Source organism: Gopherus flavomarginatus, chromosome 5, assembly GCF_025201925.1.
Source record: "Gopherus flavomarginatus isolate rGopFla2 chromosome 5, rGopFla2.mat.asm, whole genome shotgun sequence".
In the NCBI taxonomy this organism is placed as follows: domain Eukaryota; kingdom Metazoa; phylum Chordata; order Testudines; family Testudinidae; genus Gopherus; species Gopherus flavomarginatus.
The window spans coordinates 28,420,909-28,427,624 of record NC_066621.1 but is presented as its reverse complement, the minus strand read 5'-3'; the positions used below and the strand labels follow the sequence as shown (position 1 = coordinate 28,427,624).

The 6,716-nt window shown below is 52.1% G+C and overlaps 1 non-coding gene across 1 annotated transcript; it reads left to right on the top strand.

Annotated features, from left to right (window-relative positions):
- The first annotated feature begins 813 nt into the window (after positions 1-813).
- On the top strand, positions 814-886 carry TRNAF-GAA (transfer RNA phenylalanine (anticodon GAA)). The gene has a single exon. It is a non-coding gene; the product is annotated as a tRNA-Phe (tRNA).
- Positions 887-6,716: the final 5,830 nt, after the last annotated feature.

Sequence of the window (6,716 nt, the reverse complement as noted above, 5' to 3'; positions counted from 1 at the left end):
CCTGAAGAAGGAGACTTGCTGAAAGAAGCAAAGCCTCAGGGGTCTCTGAGGTTTCCCTGGCCCCTTGCCCCATCCTGCCTGGCTGATGTCAGCATCTCTCTGTGAAGTCACCATCTCCCCACCGCCTTGGACCAATAGTCTGAGGTCCTGCAAAAGGCCTTTATGATGTCACTGCCACACCCCTCCCTTGCTGTGCCAATGTCCTGCTCCTGGTCAGGCCCTTTGGAGGTCTGAGCTACTCCCTACTCAAGGCAAGAAGTGTCTTCGGTGCCGCCTACTCCTGCTCCATATGTTAAACCATTGAATACCTTATTTTTTATTGCATTTGTAGCTCATGTCATGATTTCAATGCACAATCTGGATGCATGATTTTCTCGATCATATAAGACAATACATTTTCATGCTAGGATGTGTAAATCTGTATTTATTCATGCCATATATAAGAAAATAAAACAAATTCATTTCCTCTAAGCATATGGAAACTTTTTAATTTTCACAGTAACTGAAATGTACAAACACCTAGAAATGGAACTGTCACCAGCACAGGGTTGGCCAGTATTAAATAGTGTTACAGTAGGAGACAGCGTTAGGATGTTAATCCCAGGCCTTTTGTTCAAAGGTCGTGTCTCTCGCCTTTCCCCCATGAACTGAAGTGCAGCATTCAATAGATCCAGATACTAGTTGATGACATTTCTGAGTGCTAAAATAGCAAGCGCTGTCCTTCCTGCATTGGCGAGTGGTGACTGGAGAGCTGGTTTGTTGAAAATAAGCTTCAAGGTGAGAAGCAACAGCCCAAAACAGGTCCTTACAGGTGCTGAAGTAGCTCAGTTGGGAAAGCGTTAGACTGAAGATCTAAAGGTCCGTGGTTCAATCCCAAGCTTCAGTAGCCTCTTTGATCCCTCTTGGTGCAGCTGTGGGCTGTTTCCTGGCAACGCAGCAGTCCCTTTACCTAATGCATGTTCTTCCTTTCAGGCTGTGCAGCAGGAAAAGGCAGCATTGGCTTCTGCAGCCAGTTGGCCCTCCTTAACTTTCTTTCTTCTCTTGCTCTTTCTCAGCAAGGGGAAGAAAAAGCAGCTCCCCCTCAAGCTGGAGTCACACGGGCGATGTAAGGACAACTTCCTGAGTGCCAGCTCCAGTCCTCTGCTCTGCCAGCTGACCCATTGAAGAGCTGCCGCCATTTTCTCCAGGTTCTCCCCTCGGTGTGTGCCAGGATGAGCACCACCAAAGTGCAGGGAATTTGAGGGCGGGGCAGGACAGGGCAGCGCACTGTGATGGAATTTCTGTAGCGTGGTGGTTCTCACCTTTGCCTAATCTGCAAAAGGGCCTCAGCCCGAAAACCAGGCAGAAACGTAGTGGCTTCCTTTTCCCAGCTCCCCTTGCTGTCCAGCAAGGCCTCCTCCTTCTGCCACTGGCCTGTCCCTGGGATAACCCCAACCCCCGCACGATAGAGGGTGGTGATATCAGTGGAGAAAATACCTTGGCATCAGCCTGGGGAAGCTGGAGGAATTAGGCCAGTCGAACCCATGGAAGTGCACTTGGCTGCTGGGAGGTAGAATCTTGTTTCTACCTCTTGGCATCCCAGGGTGGCTACTTGCAGCCCAGGAAAAGATGTGGGGTTCTGGGTGGAAAGAAAACAAGTTAAGAGTTAATGTCTCTTTTACCTGTAAAGGGTTAACAAACAGGGACCCAAACACCTGACCAGAGGACCAATCACAAGACAAGATACTTTCAAATCTCGTGTGGAGGGAAGCCTTTGTTTGTGGGTTTTGGGTTTGGCTTTGTTCTCTTTGGGTCCTGGACTGGGCTAGAGGTGCAACCAGGTTTCTGCCAATCTCCCTGCTACAGTCTCTTATCTATTCAGAACTGAAAGTAAGAAAAGGTGGCCATAGTCTTTTAATTTGTTTTTTTTTTCCATTTGCATATGTGTACTTGCTGGAATAGCTTAAATTGTGTTTCTGCTGGAGAAAGTTTCTTTCTATTGTTAATAAGTTGAAAGACCCTGTAAATTTTTACCATCTAAAGTGCAGAGATAAACCTTTTACTTTTTTTCTTTCTTTTTTATTAAAAGTTTTGCTTTTTAAGACCTGTTTGATTTTTTTCCCAGATGAGGCTCTAGGGAATTGAGTCTGTATATTCCAGGGAATTGGTGGGGAGAAGGGAAGGATAAATTTCCTCTTTGTGTTAGATTCACACAGCTTGAATCTGTATTGCCACTGGGTGAGGGGGAAGCAGGGAGGGAAAGGTAAATTTCCTCTTTGTGTTAGATTCACGGAACTTGAATCTGTATTGCCTCTGGGAGAAGGGGAGAGAGAAACTTGATCTCTCTGTGTTGTGTTTCAAGGAACTGAATTACGGTATCTCCTAGTTTACCCAGGCAGGAAAGATCTGGGAGGAGGTAAAGAGGTGGGAGGGAATGGTTTATTTCCCTTTGTTGTGAGACTCAAGGAATCTGGGTCGTGGGGTCCCCTGGGAAGGTTTTGGGGGGACCAGAGGGTATCAGGCCCTAGAAATTCCTGATTGGTGGCAGCGCTACAGAATCTAAGCTGGTAATTAAGCTTAGAGGACTTCATGCTAGTACCCATATCCTGGACGCTAAGGTCCAGATTTGGGAATTATACTATGACACGAGTGGGCTGCTTTCTGGCAAGATGGTTTTCTGTTTTAGGCTTGGGAGAAGCCTGCGAGAGGAGTTGTTCCAGTGAGAACCGCTGCTCCTTTCTTGCTGACCTGGGGGTGCCAGTGACAACTTGTGAGGGGGCAGGTGCTGGCTTGAGTGAATGGGATACAGGAAACCCCAGCCTGCCCCTCCAGGTCAAGTCCACTGCTTGGCTCCTGCGTTGTGACATCCAGATTTAAATCTTCCCAGCATGTGCTGCGACTCGTGTATTAAGCCTTCCTGGTGGACCTGGTCCTTGCCAAAGTAGCTCAGCTGGGAGTGCATTGGATTGAAGATCTAAAGGTTTCTGGTTTAATGCCAGGCGTTAGCACCCCCTTCACCCTGGGCGTGTTGTGCTGGGCTTCCTTCTGGGTGTGCAGCTGTGCCCTGAACTCACCAGTGTTCCTAATTTCAGAGGCAACACTTGCAGAGTGCGTGTGTGGGGTCATGTGCCCCACCTGGGTTAGCTATTGCCTGCTGCATCATGTGGTGCTGCCAGGCCCCCTCCCTGCAAAGGAGCTGCTGCAGGGGTGAATGGAGAGGGGCTGCCTTTGCTGCTTCCTCTCCCTGCACTGTTCACAGCTGGGGGGGCTGTTGATTGCAAGGGGATGGGGCTGAACCTTGACATTGTGCCCCCCCCTTCAGGAGACACCAGTCGTCTGCATCTGGTTGGAAGCTCCGCAGCCAGAGGAAAAAGTGGTTTTCTGCACCAGAGCTGCCAGCTCTTACTTTCTTTCTCATGACGGGGAGGAAGAACGAATCTCTTTTTCAAAGCCCAGTCCTGCCATTGATCGAGGTCAGACTTTCTAAGTTCCTGCTAGAATGGGGGATTTAGAGTTAGTGGGGCCCTGTGCACCTAAAGTGCATTCAACAACCCCCCTTCCTCTGAGCTCTGCTATGTCTCCAGTAGCTGCTGTCCCCTGATAGCAGGAAAGGACGTTTCTACCCATCCAGGAGATCCCAGCCTTGGACCAAAGGCAACTTCAGGCTTCTCCTCTCTCCCTTCTTGGAATCAAGTTCAGGTTTTTACCAGGAGTTAAAGCAGCCTGAAGCTGCAGAGTCTGGATCAAGGTCACAAGTTCCCAGTGTCTCTGTGGAGGGGAATTTGTTAAATCCCAGATGAGTGGAGTTAAATCAGTTCTCAACCTGAGTCCTTAGGTCTAAATCCTGAGAATATTGTCCCATCATGGGGCCATTTCCCACCTCTCTTTCATACCGAAGCACAATTTTCTTTGCACAGACACAGGAACAGCAAGATCTTTCTCTGTCCCTTGTGCAAAGCAGGTGGCCAAATTCCATGGAAACAATGGCCAAGCAGGGGGCCCTGGGCACATCCAGCCCTGGCCGTGAGATGTTCCCTCCCCTCTTTCTTTATACTGCTGTTGTCATTTCATGGAATGTCTGGGATGGGGAAAAGCTGAGTTCACTCCAGCTGGAGGGAAAAAGACCCCTGAAAATCTCAGGCCCTCAGGGAAAACCCAACCTCTGCTACCAGGGTCACTGAGGTGCTGGGGATTTGAGTAGGAAAGGGACTATCTGAATTTTCAAGGTGGGGAATGAATAACAAACTAAAAGATCCACCTCATTAACCACCGACACAGGCTAATCCTGCTGCAGATAGAGAGGAAACTGGGAGCTATTCTTTGCTGTGCAGCCATGGAAACACTGACCCAATTGCACTGCAGTGAATGTGCTGGGGAACACCGGATTTTACAGGCAGGTGGAAATAGTGGATCCTAGAAACACCTGGAGTCCCCCACACTGCGTGTGCCACCAGGGTTGGGTGCTGAGCTGCTCACAGAGTCCCCCATCACCATTACTTTCTGGCAGGGGATTGCAGCACCACCCACCCACCCAGAGGTGAAAGTAAGCCGGTCCAGTCTGGTATGGTGTACTGGCAAGAGCCAGTATGCCGTGTTGGACCGCACCGGCGTCCATGGCAGGCATTGAAAGGGCTCTGGACTGCCCACGGCCAGGGCTCTGGCGGCCAGGCTGGGGCCCAGATTGAAAGGGCTCAGAGCTCCCCGCGGCTGCGGGCAGCCTAGAGACCTTTAAATCCCAGCTTCAGCTGAGATTTAAAGGGCTGAGAGCTCCACACTGCTGCAGGCAGCCCAGAGTCCTTTGAATCCTGGCCTTGGCTCTGGTGACCAGGCTGGGGCCGGGATTTAAAGGGCTCGGGGATCCCCTCAGCGGCAGGAGCTCTGAGTCCTTTAAATCCCTGCCCCAGTCCCGCAAAGCTCGGGGTTCTCCTGGTGGCTGGAGGCCTAGGTCCTTTAATTTGCCCCATGAGCCCCAGGGGGCTCCCAGACCCCTCTTCAGCTAGGATCCTCTGGTTGATTTAAAGACTCGAGGTCTCCCAGCCACAGCTGGTGCCCCAGGGAGTTTAATTCTTGAGAGACCACGCCTCTTGTGGATGAGGCCACGCCCCCTCAGGACTCCCGCAGTACCAGTAAGTCCTGTAAATTACTCTCACCCCTCCACCCAGCCAATGCAGTGTGAGGGCTGAGTCTTGTATCGCTGCACGCTGGGTCGAGGGCATGCACTCTCTCTCCTCCTCTGCTGCGTAGAATTCGGCCCTGCCGCAAAGTGTCCCCCATGAGCCACCAACCTCTAGGACAGCAGGTTTGGCCCTCAGAGCAAGGACCTGCCCAAGGTGGGGTTGTACCTCAGTGGTAGAGCACATGCTTTGCAGGTATGAGGCCTTGGCTTCAATCCCCAACATCTCCAGGTTTCTTTTTCATCCTGCTGCTTTGCTCATGCCCAGAGGGGATGTGGCCCACCAGGCTCCCTGCCCGAGCTTCAATCCTGCTCAATGAGGGGCAAGGGACAATTACATGGAAGGTCCTGGGGGAGTTTCTGCTCCTAAGTCACCTCGGTATGTTTAAGATTCCCACCCGCTGTGCTGCTTGGGACAATGGTAGATGAGAAGGGCGAATCCTCCAGAACTGGAGGGAAAGGTCCCATCTGCACAGCCCGAGAGGCAAGGAAACAGAGGGGCTGTCAGTGCTCAGAGAGGAGAGAGGTCAGTGATTTACACCCACCAGGGGACACTGACTTTTTGAGGCGGGTGCAGCTGGCTTGAGATGGTGCTGACGATGGATAGAAAAAAGGCTGGAGTCAGTGACAGATGGGACCACAGAAGGGGAAGGGGAATGGCAGCCCCACAGAAGTTCCTGGGTGCTCAGATGCCCCAGTTATTGCACCCTGGCCTGTCCTAGAGAGAGAAAAGACCCAGAGGGACCCAGCCCCCCTACAGTGATCCCATGGACAAGAACCTGGTTGGGAGTGAGGTGAAGGTTCCCTCTGGGCAAAGGGGAGATGAAATCCCTCAGTGTCCTGGAATTTAAGCAATGAAAGCTTCAAACCCTGCACGGGTGTGGGCTGAGGTGCATCAGCAGAAGGTTGGGCTGGACAGAGCTGGCAGGTTTGTATAATTTTTGGTGGTTCCCAGAATGGGACCAAGTCCTGCCCCACCCCACACCTGTGTGAGGCTCTGGGAGGGAGTTTGGGTGTGGGAGGGAGAGGGGTTGGGCTCTGGGAAAGACTTTGAGTGCAGGATCTGGGCTCAGTCAGAGGGTTGGGGTGCAGGAGTGGGTGTGGTGGGCAGCGTCTTGGAGGGAGTTTGGGTGCAGATATGGGGTTTGAGTTGGAGCAGGGTGTGAGGGGTGCAGGAGAGGGTGAGGCGTGCAGCATTTACCTCAAGCATTTCCCAAAAGCAATGTGCACCCCTCTCTGGAAGCAGCCTCTAACCAGGAGGGCTGGGAGTGTCTCTGTGCACCACTGCCAGCAGACTCCACCCCACAGGTCCCATTGCCACAGGAGGCAGAGTTGGCACTCGGGGAGACTCCCCCCCCCACCTCAGGGGCTACAGTGACGTGCCAGCTACTTCTGGGGGTGGCGTGCCACACGGAGCGAGGGTGAGCAGGAAACTGCCTTAGCCGCCTTGTGCTGGTGGTGGTGGCGGCGGCAGGGATCTCTGGGCCCTTTTAATTTCCCATAGGCAGCAGGCAGGACCAGAGGGGACACTCCCAAGGCCAAATATTGCTTTGCACAATGATAA